The sequence below is a fragment of the Lonchura striata genome, chromosome 2, assembly GCF_050655825.1.
Source record: "Lonchura striata isolate lonStrDom1 chromosome 2, ASM5065582v1, whole genome shotgun sequence".
Lineage (NCBI taxonomy): Eukaryota > Metazoa > Chordata > Aves > Passeriformes > Estrildidae > Lonchura > Lonchura striata.
The window spans coordinates 95,161,078-95,176,668 of NC_140704.1; positions in this window are offsets into that span (position 1 = coordinate 95,161,078).

Here is a 15,591-nt window from a genome sequence, read left to right on the forward strand (position 1 = left end):
TCCTGTGATAAGAATTTAAACATGAAATTTGTTCATGCTTATCTTCCTCTCCCCTGATCCAAAGCAGAAGCTCTTCACCATCCTCCTCTCAGTGATTCTCATCCATTTGCTAGAAGGTGAGGACAGGCCCCATGTGAAAATAGTGCTGATCAATGGAAAATAGACAATGTCACGTAATACTGAGCAAGGAAATTATTAGAAAAAGGAAAAAATAATTTGTTAAGTTATTCCAGTCTCTTCACGAAATCTATCATAAATCAAACAGACCAAAAACCCCACTTGGGAATTACTAGATCTGAGAAAGAACTTATTCAAATGAATTCATCTAGCTAAGGGCAACTGTTATTTAACTGCATATTTTGAATTTTTCAGCACAAAAAACTAGATATTTCTATTCCACACTGACTTTTCACATATTTGGATAGCTGAATTTTGAAACCTCAGAGCACATTAGGAAATAATATTTTGTGGCATTATTGAGAGGATTTTTTCCCAAATGTGTCTACTGCCGTATCTGGTATCAGTTCCTGACTGGTTTGCAAATTTTTGCACATAGTCCAAAAATGGATAAGTATTTCTTGAAATTTTTATCAGGTATAAACTAGGAAAGTGAGAGCATTTTACGTAAAAGGGGAAGGAAAAATAATAAAATCTATTTTAATACTGAATAGCTAGTAGCTTAGAAGATATTTTTATATTATTTTAAAGTTATTATGTCAGCTTTTCTCTAAATATGATTCAAATCCAAATAGAAATATTTAAACTTAAAGCAAAATCTTTTAATCATGTTCTTTCTGAACACTGTGGCCTTAGAACATTACAAAAATATCTATTCAAATATACATGTTCCTCACAAAGAGTTAATAAATGCTTTTTACATGATTGCAGATTAAAATTGTCTAAAACTCCTCAGTTCATAGCATAATTTAAAGACAGACATGTATTCTGCTTAAAAAATAGCTCTAATTTTGATGGATGTAGAGTTTATCCACATAGTAAATAAGAATACAGCAGCACCAGGTAGTTTATAAAATAGAAGTCACCAGTGGTAAATAAAATGCTATAAACAACATTCAGAACGCTATCCAACCTGTCATTTTGATAGTACATTTATGCATTTGACAGGGACTGTCTTTTCCTAAAGAGGTTAATAGAGTCACATTTATGTATCACCGAAGTTGAACTGATCTATACAGACTGTCAAGAGAAGGGCAGATGGATAGGTAAATTAGAAAATACTAAAATAACTTTCTCACTGCTATAATAATGAGGGAAAAGAGGAAGAACTAGGACTCTGAGAATCATTAACTCCCTTCTGATACCGTTTATAGTGTACTAACTTAGGTCCCTATCAATCCAGAGAGCCTGAAATACAGCAAAGTTACCTAAAAAGACCTGGGCAAATTATAAATGTATGCATAGCTATACTCCAGACACATTCTTAATACACATTTCTATGAACAGTAAACATCACTGATTGCTGAATTAATTCGTTCCAAATTCTATGCTGTAATGAAAAACCTCTGACATAAATTGGCTTAGAAAAGGGCAAATTATTCTAATCAAGGCATTATGGACAGATCAAATAAAACATCTTCATTTAAAACTAATAGATCTATATTTAGCTTAACAATATTCATTACTAAGAGAAAATACTTATGCAGGCAAAAGGCAGTTCACACAAAATTACATCATAAAACAAATTATCATTGGAAGAATTAGTGTTCTTTAATGATGACAGGAGTGTTCATATAAAATCCTGAAAGTAAAATCTAGATATTCTCTGTAATTTGATACTAATCAAGATCAGAAATTCCACTGTGAACTACCCCAATTATAGATAACACTGCAACAGTTACACTGTAGACTGTACAGTTACATAGTAAAAACTGAAAAGAAACTTTTTTAAAAATTATTTTCATAATTCAATTGCTGAGCATGAATTACTGGACATTAGCAGGAATTTCTGCTATATAGATCCTATGTTTTGTAGAAACACACTTTTAATAATTTCACTCTTATCTGTTAGTTGCCTTGAATACTTGCCAGAAAAGAAGAACATAAAATAGGTGCATCCATCAAAGCATCTAATTTAAAATTCAATAGTTTAAAAAACCCTGAATTTTGAATGTGCATTTACAGGTTATTGCCTCCAACATCTGTAAAACCAATGACTAAGATAAGACCTCAAGTTCTGGTATTTGATAAAGGGCCTTGACTTTCAGAGGACAAGTGCTCACCACTTTCTGAATCATTAAGTAGAAAATTAAGGGCTGTGTTCTTCCATCCTGGCAGAAGCATACCATATGATTTAGGTGATGAGTCACTGAGCTGGAATTTCGATGATCAAATATTCACAATGAGATCCTTGAGAATGAGCTACAGACCAAGACAAGAATTATCCACACAAGCTCTCAGGAGAATAATTTTGAATAATGAGCACATATGAGAGTCTTTGCTTATACAATCTGTGAAGAAAAAAAATATCAATTGTAGAATAAATTATAAAATTAAAATTATGTATCTGTCTTTAAACATATTTGCTACATTATGGTGAACTGTAACTCTGTAAAGGGACTGTCCTTTGTATTTCTAAGTGCAAAGTTTTCACAATAGCCATGCACTGTAAGAATAAATGCCGGAATGGAAGTGATGGTGCAAGTTTGTTGTGGAACAAAAAAATATATTGCTTCTTTGATCAAAGGTCAGGCCTAGAGTAACAATGAAAACACACACAGTCTGGGCATAGATTAGAAGTATTTCATAAATCTAGCAGAAGTGAAAGCTGTCACTAGTTTCTTTTTATGAGCTTGTTTGATGAGAGCAGCCTGAGGTACCAATTAAAGGGAGTTAGTTTATGACATTATTAGTGCAAAATGTGTTCAAAGGTGAGCCTATTTGTCATGCCTGATTAGCACCAAGTATGGGAAAAAATTAAAATGGTAACAAACCAAGTAAAATCTGTTTTTAAAAAGATCAAGTCAAATTGTTTTGACTTTCACTTGTTCAAATACAAATTCAAGTTGCTCAGAGCTTTTTTTCTTTTGCAGACTTTTTGCCATTAGGATACAGAACAATTTCCTATCATTCCACAGGTACCATGACAGATATTAATACTATAGTGCAGCTAATTTTACTGAGTATTTGTGTGGGAGGTTTTGATTTACTGGACTTTCTAATCTTGCTGTTATTTCTCATTCTAAATGACTTGACTGATTTTTTTACCAGCCCTTGACTAGAAAAAAAAAGAGCCTATAAGCCAAAATTGTCAGCAATAAAGCTAGGTGGCAACTAGGCTGGCTAACTACATTTTGCACAAATCTCAAAATTTTGTTTAAAAAATTCCAAGGCTCTTGCAATCTTTTCTAGAGAGTCTAGAAGAACATTTTTCATCCCAAAGTCAGGACACCATATGAAACTTTGACACTAGACCTTCTATAAATGTAACCTTTTCCTAGATTATAATAGTCAGTGGGCATCCCATTTTCTTGCTTCTTTAACTAAGAAGTTTTATTAATAACCTCCCAAAATTCCTGATTTTGAAATCTGAAATTAATCATAAGTCATTGCTTCAGTAATTTTCCCCTTTATTAACAATCTATAAATCTTTCTTCCCATCCTAGGGTGGATCAAAGAAAAAGTTACAGTCAAACTCATTTGAGAAAGCTCATAGGGATAAGATGTACCTATTGATTTCTGTACTAACCCTCAAACTTTTTATTATTAAGTGCAATCTAAAACTGATTGTGTTAAAATATCACCCTTTAGTCATAAAATTTCTTACAGTGATATCTGGACTTTAAACTGTGAAATCAACTTCTCTTGCCCTCTGTCCTAAATAGGACTCAACAGAAGCCAGAAAAAAAACCAGCATCAAACTTTCATAGTTATCTCCCTTCCTCTACAATATTAAAAACAACTTTTCATTTTATTGTGAATCCTAAATATATGCCTACATTGTAGAATTATGTAAGGTGAACAGCATTTCTGAGACAGTGATGCTCTACATGAAAAAAAGGTGCTTGAACCTAGTCCAACATTAAAACAGTGGTTGTGTCTAGTTCATCTTAATTAATCAGGAGGATTGCAGATACAGTATATCCATGCCATGTACCAAGAATCTACTCTCAATTGGTGTGCAGTGCACAGTCTCCTGCAGGTGTGCAGACCAAGCACAAAACGCATGTGACTGGCTAGTACCCTCTTTTATAGAGGGATCTCAACAAATTGAGATTTGCTCTCTAATATTTTGTGCCTGCCCAATAATTAGTGCTGAAAAGTTTGTTTTCTATTTCTACACTGTTCTAAAAATACAAAAGGTGTTTTCATTAAAACTACTACAGAAACAGACTCCTGCCACTGAACTGTATATGCAGCTCATTTTCTTTCACAGTTTCCAAGGGAAGAAGTTATGGCATAATGCAAATCATATTCTCAGCTAAGTTTTTTCCCTAAAATAATTTCTGGACATTAAATGTGCCCTTAAATATTCACTTTGGCTGCCCAAAACTAAAATAAGCTGGAATTCCAGTGTAAGATGAGAGAATTCCATTCAACTGCATTAAAAAAAAAAAATTCAGAAGCCAAATAAACAAAATCCTAGTCGTCAAAATGAAACATTTCTCTCTTGATAGAGAAGAATCACAGAATCACAAGGTTGAAGAGACCTCCAAGATCATTGAGTCCAACCTGTTTCCTGACACCTCAACTAAACCATGGCACCGAGTGCCACACCCCGTCTTTCTTTAAGCACATCCAGGGATGGTGACTCTACCACCTCCCCAGGCAGACCATTCCAGTACTTTATTACCCTTTGTGTGAAAAACCTTTTCCTAATATCCAACCTATATTTCCCTTAACACAGTTTGAGACTGTGCCCTCTCATTCTGTCGGTTGCTGCCTGGTGAAGGAGACCAATCCCCACCTGACCACAACCACCCCTCAGGGAGTTGTAGAGAGTGATGACGTTGCCTCTGAGTCTCCTTTCTCCAGGCTAAACATCCCCAGTTCCCTCAGCTGTTCCTCACAGGGTTTGTGCTCCAAGCCCCTCACCAGCCTCGTTGCCCCCTCTGGACATGCTCAAGCGTCTCAGTGTCCTTCCTAAACTGAGGGGACAGAACTGGACACAGCACTCAAGGTGGGGCCTCACCAGTGCTGAGTACAGGGGAAGGATGACCTCCCTGCTCCTGCTGGCCACACCATTCCTGATCCAGGCCAGGATGCCACTGGCCTTCTTGGCCACCAAGATTATTTTAGATTTAGCATGTCCCACCACATTTCTTAAATGTACAGCTATGCATTTTCATGGGAGCTTTTCCTAAGTGTCTGACAGTAGGCAAGTAAACCTGCAGCAATTCCTTTTCTCTTTTCTTACCTTTTCCTTGTCATGCATAAGCTGATCTGATACTTTTAGAAGTAGCATCACTTCTGATCTTTGTCCCTTGTTTATGTCTCTTCTTTATCTTATTTATAATGTGTTCAATACTATGCATTTGTCTTTCAGCTTTGCAATACAGAAGTTAAAAACTTCTGCCTTTGTACTAAAAATATGGAAGTCAGAAGAAGTGCTGAGAAAAAAAACACACTTTTCAGCTTCAGCACATTTATCACAAATGACTTTTGGCTCCAATGTGGATGTGAAAAAAGCTTATTCCAATAATAGGTACTACTTATTCTAATGAGAAAGAAAAAATGAAATACAGAGAAAATCTTGGGGGCCAGGTGAAGACAATGTACAGGCAAGAAAAAATTGAAAGGGAATTCTGGGAGGCCTATTAAATACCAAGTAAATATTATGGAATTTCTCCACTTAATTAGGTTAGGGCATAAAGTCAAGATTATGAAAAACAGGTAATTAAAGTATCTTGTATCTTATCTCTTCTAATAGAAAGGTCAATGAAAAAGGCAATAAACTAGGAGGAGGGAATCCCACCTAAACAATCTTATGAATTAATACGAACAGTAAAAATTCTTTCTTGCCTAGAACGATTGCAACAGCCAAAAGCTTTACAGACCGAGAGAAGCAGCAAAGTAATTTCTCATTTTCCTTCAAAGACTTCCTCTTATTATTGTTTATGGAAGATTTACCAGCTATTGACCAGCTACTTCACAGAAAATCAAACTAAGGAAATTGATATTTGGCCTGAATTCATTCTGGCCTGAAACTGTGGAATATGTTGACATTTTTGAAGGAAGGAGCTAAGCTAGGGTCTGTCTCTGGCTAGTACCAGCTCTGCCTTCAATGCTTTACACTTCTGCTATACTATTAAACATTTTAGCCCATCATTAAGTTTTCCAATACTCTGACATTAGCATACTTGACCAGTGTTGTCCTTTTGGTAAAATATATGAGTGTGTTGCACCTGCACCAGAATATTATCCTTTACAAATATTGGTATAGCAAAAATATTCTCTATTGGAAACATTTATTCAGAGAGAAAATAAGATCCAAAGAATGAAAAGCAGATTGAGAGAGAAGTTTTTCCAGAAATACTGAAGTAGCTTGTTGAAAAAAAAATACTCAGAATTTCAAGGAGATCAATAGCAACCAAAGGGGTTGGGATGCATTAAGTGCAAAATGTTGGAATGAGATTAGTCCATCAGGGACTGGGCAACATTTTGACCTTTCTGCCTAACCTAACTAAATACTCTCATATTATTTCCCTATCCAGAAGATACTCTAAACATTGTTGTTCTGTGCTACACTAAAGTATGAAAGCAAGTCTTGTGTTTCTGGGTCAATAACCTGTAGAGCTGGAAGGGACTTTTCTCCTTCTTCATTGTTTGTGTTAAGGTCAGGACAGGTTAGAGCCATCAGGCACCATCTACTGCTCAAGTCGGGGTACAGAGAAGTGTGAATCTTCTTATGAGCTGTGGTGAATGCTGAACATCATGGCCCACAACAGCGTAATATTTCTTGATCAATAGCAAGCATCACAACCAGCATTAAGGGTTTGTAGAGAAGGAATTATCACCATTATCATCTGCCTTACTGGACTACCCAGTACAGAATAATACTGTGATCATTTGGAGGTATCTTGACTCATTAATATTGCTGATACATTTGGAACTGATGATATCCCAGTCACTCTTGTTACTTGCTCAACATACGCAGGAAGGTGCCAAAGAAACAAATATTGTAGTAATGTTCCCACTGTGTTGTGGACTGGATACCCAAGGAAAAATGCAGAATTCTGAGTGCATCACTTGCCGATTTCCCAGCACAGAAAGGAAATTGATTCCAAACATTTTCTGTGTCTCAAGCCATCCACATGCCAACATAGAAGAAGGACTAATGCAGACTGCATACTTAAAAAAAAAAGTTCTTCTGAACTATTATGTACAAGACACACTGAAGCAGTAAGAAATCCTGTTCTTACAGTCTGCTTAACGACATAAATGGACAATCAACTAGACCAATGTCATTTAACTATAAAATATTTCACTGCCCTAGGGAGTTAGTCTACTCAAAAGTAATTCCCAGACACCTAGCTTTCCATACATGATCCCTTCATCTGTGTTTCTGCACTTCAAAAAGCCAAAACTTCTCTGATGATTCATCTTAAAATGCTAAATTGAAGTACTTGGGAATGCGCATAAGATAAAACTCCACACTCTTATCTTGAAATTTATTCTCAAAAAAATTACCACCCAAAACTTATCCAGCAATGACTGCTGTCATTACAACACAGAAAAGAATGGACAGCTAAATTTTACTTGCTGTTATATTAATTTATTTCAAATATGTTCCTTTCTAGAAGACTTACCTCTTTCTTATCAGTTGCAAAATATCACAAAATTCTTGCTTAATGCTTAATGTCTGTAAACATCCACATCTTTTATAATTTCTTTATCCACCAGACTGTTTTCCATGTTTACATTTACCAGTCTCAAAGACCGACAGCATATCTTCATGGAGAAGTCAGGAGATATAAAACATAAAGGAAGCTCTAAATAGTCTGTGAACTTTCACTAGGGTTTTTTTGCCTTTTTATTTTTTTTTTTATTTAAAAGGTCAGCTTCTGAATATATTCTAATCTTAGAGGATTTTCCAACAGAATTTGACTAGGAAGCCCTTAATATCCTTACAACAATGTTGATAGTCAAGGTGACAGAAGTTTTGCTTAATTTATTGTGCAGTAGTTGACTCTAGTGAATGTATTAATGACTTCTGTTGAACTGCAATTCAAATTTAATTGTTCCCATTATATTGCAAACTCTGTAGACTAAATGTTAGAGAACTATAACTCACAGATAAAGGGATGTATTTAGAAAAAGAAGCAGTCTTATTGCAAATAACATGTAATATCTTCTGAAACCTACTTAATTAAGTTAGAAAATGTTTTCAGACCTTGAAGAATATAATTGACAAGCTTATCTCATGTGGTGAAAGTCCAGAATCTTTAGGAGAAACAAAGAACTATTTTACAAAAAAACATTGGTCTATCTTGTGTCCTTTACAGCACAGGTTTATAGAGGAATACACAGAAGTGTCCCAACTTTCTATTGGCACCTATGCCACTTTGCTCTTTAAAAGCTGGGATATTGAATAATACTTAAAAAAAAAAAAAAAAAAAAAAACCAAAGAAAACACAACAAAATTCAAATGTTTTCAAACACTTATAAAATAACTCATTTTTTAGGACAGGACAATTTTTACACTGCCATAAAGATATCTTTATGTTATTAAATAAAAACAATAGTGAATGTAGCACAATGGAAGAGCCATTCAACCAGTGAATTGCAAGGTTATTTTTATAGGTGTGTCCTGTCTAACCAGTACAGAACATGATTTATGGTCTCCAGCAGAGCTTCATCATCATTGTTCTCACCTTTATTTCCATCATAGTTAATTAAAGGGAAGGTCATTGTCACCTTATGTTTTAAACCTTCTTAACATAATATATCACCCTGGGTACACTTTAATAAGGAGAACTGTGAAGGAATGCTGTTATAGGAAAAAAAAATTTGGAGCACAATCTATCCTGTTAACAATTACAACTTAGATTTACACATAATGAAAGTTAATAAGCAGACAGAATGAAAGCTACATCTTGATACTCATTCAAATCTTGATTAATTGGCTGTGTGATCTCATGCAATAAACAGTAGTATGCTTTTATTGACTTCAGGCATATGTATGAAGAGTGAGTGTCTAAAGCAAAGATCTTCTCTTGAAATAATTTTAGCATACAAAACACTGTGCCAGCCAATGGGAAAGAAATAAAAAAGAAGAGACAAAAAAGCAAAGCACGTATTTTAAATATTACCAAAGAAACCTCTTTTGATGTTAGATGACAAAATAAACCACCTTTAAATTTAAGATTGGCTCAGACAGATTACAAAATATTCAGACAATGAAGAGAATGGGTCTTAATACAGTTTCAGAAGGTGTTAGTTTTTTAAGATGCCTAAGGGAAAAATTCAAACTGACTTATAATTATCTCCTAAAGAAAACCAAGTCTTTAAATCACACATCTAGGGGGGAAATAATTTAAATATATATTTAGATCTTAACTGCAGAAGAGCTCAAAATATCTTCTGTGCTTAATCTATACTAAAAATTTGATAACTAGTATGCTGTTTATATAATTGGCCAAAATGTGGGCCAAACATACTTGGAAATTTGATCTCCACAGCACTACTGTACTAGCTACAGTAGTCATAGAAAAATTAAAGGCTGAATTCATGGCTTCCCAAACATATGTTCATTCTAGAAGACTAAGCTGATTTTTATTATAGTATTAGTGGACCGTATTACAAACCCTAAAAGAGGCAATGCACAAAAGCACAGCCCTTGTCATTTGCCTGCATAGTGCCTCCTGACAACATCAACACAGCAGACTTGAACTTGCCTTTATGGACACACCTTGCCTAGCTGGAGGCAATTTTGCACCTCAGCCAGCTAGGTTGTCCAGGTAAATCATGGACCACAAAACCAATCTGTCTACTGATAGCTAAAAATTTGGCTCCAGACATAAAAATCTTGCTTATCAGCTAATATGAAATTGCTAATTTTGTCTTCCTTACCATACAAACCAAAACTTCTCCATCAATGGAGAAAACAACTTGCCTCTATGGGATCGAAACCATACTGATCCAGGACCTCCTCATCGTAGCTGTAGTGCTTCCAGTACTGCCTCTAGTTTTCATCTCTGACATGCTACTCTGTTTTTGGATGGTGATTCTAAGATTTGAACAGTGCCTCAGTGGTTTGAGGAGTCAGAAAACTAATTGTTGACCTGAGACATTTTTATCAATCCGCTCCAATGACTCAGATGGAAACATCAGAAGAACAGATAACAAATGGTGACTTGGACAACTTGTCTTTGACAACAGCAATACTTTTGAAAGTATATCTTCCTAGACCCCAGAAATAGGACATTAACATCTCTGGAGACAACAAAAGTACATTATCTCCCTATTTTTCTTGACTTGTCTTCTGGCAGCATTATTGAAAACCCGAGATGTCTGAGATAGAGACTTGTGGGAAGTTCCATGGAAAAGTCACAGATCAGGTATAGACAGTATAAAAGAAAGGCACTATACACTCAGCACCATGCTGAAAAAATTGTTGCATTTCAAGCAAACATATTAGCATATTCATGCAACAATAAATTCTTTCATGCACATGCAGTATCTTACTGTGTAATTGTGTGGGAGGGTGGGTTAAATACTGTACACTGTATTCAGTCAACACAGAAGTAGCCTTCGCTCTTAATACTCTAATGAAAAATTCCTCTTAAAACATCAACAAATAATTTTGGCCAATAGCATAAATAATTTACTGCAAAAGTGTTGATCTTTACATCACATCCTGTGTTTATACAGAGCTAGCTTCTCAGAACTCCAGACACAGCATACTTCTTTCTATAGAGAAGCAAAAAAGCAAAGCAGGGAAGTGAGAAGGGATGATTTCAGCTCTTAAAATTTCTCATAACCAGTTGTTTGACTTAGTCTACTATGAAGCTCTCAGCCATATTTATTAGAGCAATTCAATTTTGCTTCAGGACAGAAGCATGCCACAAAGCCTAAAACCAATTCCAACCAGAAAAATGCAGCAAATGAGACCTCTCACTATATACATTCATAAGAGGAAGAACCCTGGCCAGAAAGCATAATCCATAATACACTTGAACTACTGGAAACCTGAAAAAATGATCAGATGTTTTAGTTCATATTTCAGGCCTTCCAATTGTATTGTATTCTTGTCTGTTGTTGTATAAAATGAGATGTTTAGCAAAACAGTATCTTTTGCATAAACAGTGTATTGCTTTAGCTCCACCTGAGATGTGAGGAGACCTCTTAAATTTTGAGGCCTTATCACCTCTTAAATTTTGAGGCCTTATCATTTCTCTCTTGATACTAGTCTTAGCAATCTTAAATATTTAGGTGAGTAAAAAAAAAAAATTAAATAATGGTCTTGATGCCAAAATACCACTGAAAAAAACCCTGTATTTCTATTACACATTTGGCAAGTCTTCCGACCTCCCATTAAGGAAGGTGTGTGCAACTCCCTGTGCCAGCTCTGACTGACGTACAAAGATAAACCTGGCCCCTACTTTAGAAGCTCCTGCTGACTAACATGTTGAACATAGAACTTACAACTTCTTATCAAATCTGAACTAATTAGCTAATTACTAGCTGCATGAATCTTCTTGGGTCTTCATCCACACATCAAAGATCCATAATTAATACAACCTTCACAGATCCTAATGGCTTTGCACTCCTCTTTAAGCAATATAGTCACGGCTGCTGTATTTTCAGGGGTTCTCCATTATCCTCTTTTCCTCCTCCCACTTGACTTGGCACTAATAGGAAAGAAAAAAAAGATTACCTATATTTGCTTTCTGCTATGATCTGCACTGCCGGTCCCTTCCACAAAAGCCGAGGAACTGGAGGTGTCAAGCAGTTAGGTGAAGGGTCTTTCCAGGCATGGAGGCTGCCACTTCTCTCTTTTGATGGTACCTAAAGCAGAGTCCAAAATCAGAGTTATGCAACATGTCAACTCTGATGGAGATCCTACCTGCTGAAAGAGACATTATGTCAGCAAACACAGAGTCTGCCTCTGAAGGAGGAGAAGTCTTATAAGGAGCAGCTGTGGGAGCTGGGGTTGTTCAGCCTGGAGAAAAGGAAGCTCAGGGGAGACCCTATTGCTCTCTGCAACCACCTGAAAAGAGGGTGTAGCCAGTTGGGTGTCAGTCTCTTTTCACAGGTAACCAGTGACAGGATGAGAGGATATAGCTTTGGTTGTGCCAGGAGAGGTTTAGATTGGATGTTAGGAAAAAATTCTCCAGGGAAAGTGTTCAAGCATTGAAAGAGGCTGCCCAGGGAAAGAGTGGAGCCCCAATCCCTGGGTGTGTTCAGAAAACATGTGGATATAGCAATGAGAACATGCTTGGTTTAGGGGTGAGCATTATGATGGTGGTGCTTAGACTTGATAATCTTAGAGGTGTTTTCCAATCTTAATGATTCTAGGATTCTACACAGCCATGTAAATTCTTGTTTTCATCTCATCTGAATTTTGCCAGCACAGATTTGTTCTCAAGTGGCAAAAAAAGTGTCTCCTTTATAAGTAGTTTTGAATAAATTTCCAAGATTCACTTGACAAAATTTTAGTACCTCCACTAATCTGCAATATCCAATCAATTCTGACACTGATTATCCAACAACAGCTTCAGCTTGTCTTCACAATGACTCTTGAATGCAAAATATGTAAATAAGAGAGATTTCTGAAAAGAGAGCCCTTGGAATCCCCGCTCATACTGTAACTGTCCTCTACTCAGATGAGCAATCCCCTTAGTAGTGTTTCACACCTCTCCTGATACCTGGCAATAATTCCAGCTGTGTTAGAAAGGAAGTTCTAACTGGGAACAAGCAATTGAGTAGGAACAAGCAATTGAGAATGAAATAGTACAGCAGTTCAAGCCTTGAGAAGCAGCAGTGGGACAGATAAGACAGATAACACGTCTTCCAAATTCCATGGCACCACCCAAGCCTTCTTTGCCTCCTCCAGAAATCAGACAACTAAATATTAGCTATCTCAAGGAAGACCTTCTGTCCAGGTGGTCATCAGCAGCAAGAATGGAATAAAATACAAACTGTAAGAAAGGTGAGTCCTAATGTGCCCTAATTTATAGTGGAGAAAAGCATGAGCTTTTTGGCCTCAGGGTCTTGGGAGTCTTTATTTGGCACTGGTATTTAAAGTGACAGATGATTACCCAGAGATGGAAATAATGTGACATTAAAATATTCCCCAAGAAATAGAACATTTGATACCCTAGCTCAAAAAACCTACTCCAAAATAGTAATAATAATAATAATAATAATAATAATAATAATAATAATAATAATAATAGTAGTCCTGCTGGCCTGGGGGCCAGCATGGAAATCTGGTTAAGTACAGCTAGTGAAATGACCCTATGCCTAAGAGCAGGATCCCCTCTTAATGCCTAACAAAGCCATTTAAGGATTGGGTAAATGAAATCAGTAATGAGATTCACATGGGAACCACACTGAATGAACTTTGCTTACTGACATGCCTACATATCCCTGCTATGAAAGAGCTCATGATCAATACTGTATCAGTAGCTGTATATCAGTCTACAGAGACCCATTTTCACATAATAAATAATAATGCATTCTCAATTAATAACCAAAAAAAGCACACTCACAACTCACTGATGACCTTCATAGGTAGCAAAGCTTTGTACACCCTAAAAATTATGGTAGTTTTCTTCCTCCAGCCTCTCACCCTCAAAATAGACAGACAAAATATCACCTGTCAAAAAGCCCCCACATTTTCAATACTTTTATGGTTTAAAATATGACAACAATGCTACCTATTAATAGTCTGAGGCTGTATTTACATGATTCTTTAATTTATCCTGATTGTTATCCTAGCTGGTCTCACAGTTGCCTGCCAATTCAGCATGCCCCTCTCAAATATGACTGATTTGCTGAAGAAAAAAAGTTAAAAATTGTGAAACAAGTTCAATTCTCAGCATTACACAATGGAGTTAGAGAATAGCTAGCAATAAAGAATATATACATTTCAAGCACTGTTTACTATTTATATCTTTATAAATCATGTATAGCATCCTGCTCTATTCATATTTTTACAGCATAAATTACGTAGGTGACAAGTTGTGACAGTCATACAAAATCTGATTTTATGACATTTTTCCACTTGCTGTATTTGGTATTAAAAAAAAACAGGTAAATGTCATTCTGCTTTGTATTTATAGTTCCTATAGAATGACATGGAAAAATTTCAGAGTAGTTAAGTCACATTGATATGCATTTGTTTTCCTACATAACTGAGACTGCTTACATATAAAATCAGTAAATGTACTGTAATCCATGTCTCAGCAAGCCAGCACTGTTTATACTAATTCATATAGAAATCTTGTATACTAAGAAATGTCTATAAATATTCTCTTTGGGATTTCTAAATTCACCTGCCTCTTTAAAAACTACTGCTGTTTTTCTAGTGACTCTGAAGAGAAAGCACACTGAAAATATAAAGGCCTATATCTCCTCCCCTCAAAGCAATTATTGTGACTTGCTGTAGTGAGAGTAGGACTACATAAAAACCTTTCTAAGTGAATATAATTTACAACTCAATGTAAAATGTTAATCAGTTAACATTTTCCTCTGACTTCCCCAACAAAATCCATCCTCCTTAAAAAAAAAAAAAGGAACACCAACAAGCAACATTAGTTGCCTCACATACTAGAAAACAAACAGTATTCCTACCTTATGTTGCCAACACCTACACAACAGCAAATACAGGCACACACTAAATAAACATTGAATTTTATTACTTGTTATATGGCAAGAAACACACCCTGCAGATTCTTCAAATTATGGCACAAAGTTATAGAGAAAGTTATAGAGAAAGATGATGTAGTTGTCTGGCAAACCTGAACACTTTCTTGTTCTCAGCACAAAGTTGGAAATAAAAGTATTTCAGGGTCTATCAGAGTTAGCTAAACAAAAGACAAGAACTCCTAAGAAAAAATAAATGCTATTGAATTTGCTTTTCACACTGCACTGGTTTAGCACAGATTGACCAAAATCTCAGTTATTACACAATAGGATGTCACTGTACACCCTAAAAAGGAAACATGCAATCACTTTTTGTTATAACTTTTTGCCATAATTTGAAGAATCTGCAGGGTGTGTTTTAGGAGGATTTATGAATATCAGGGGCATTGCTTGTTTGTTTGCTTTTCCAGTTATTAATATTGCCAGTCCATAATGCACATTACTCCGTATAATGCATGATACTCCTTGTCTGGAAAGAAATTCCTGTTCCTTTTGCCCTGTGAAAACAAACAAAAGTTAAGGAATCTGTGCTAGCAGAGTTTTATGACTGGTTGTCCAAAATAGGTTAGGTGAGACAAACCCAGGATAGACCAAAGGATCATGAGGCAAAAAAGAAACAAATAAACCCTTCTCACTAGCAGAAAGTTATAGAATAATTTCAAACTTAGCCCACTAAATATAGTATGCTTTTATTGAGGTTCTTGGACATTCTATTTTAACTGTTCCTAAAAAATAACTAAATATTTTGATAAACCTGAAATA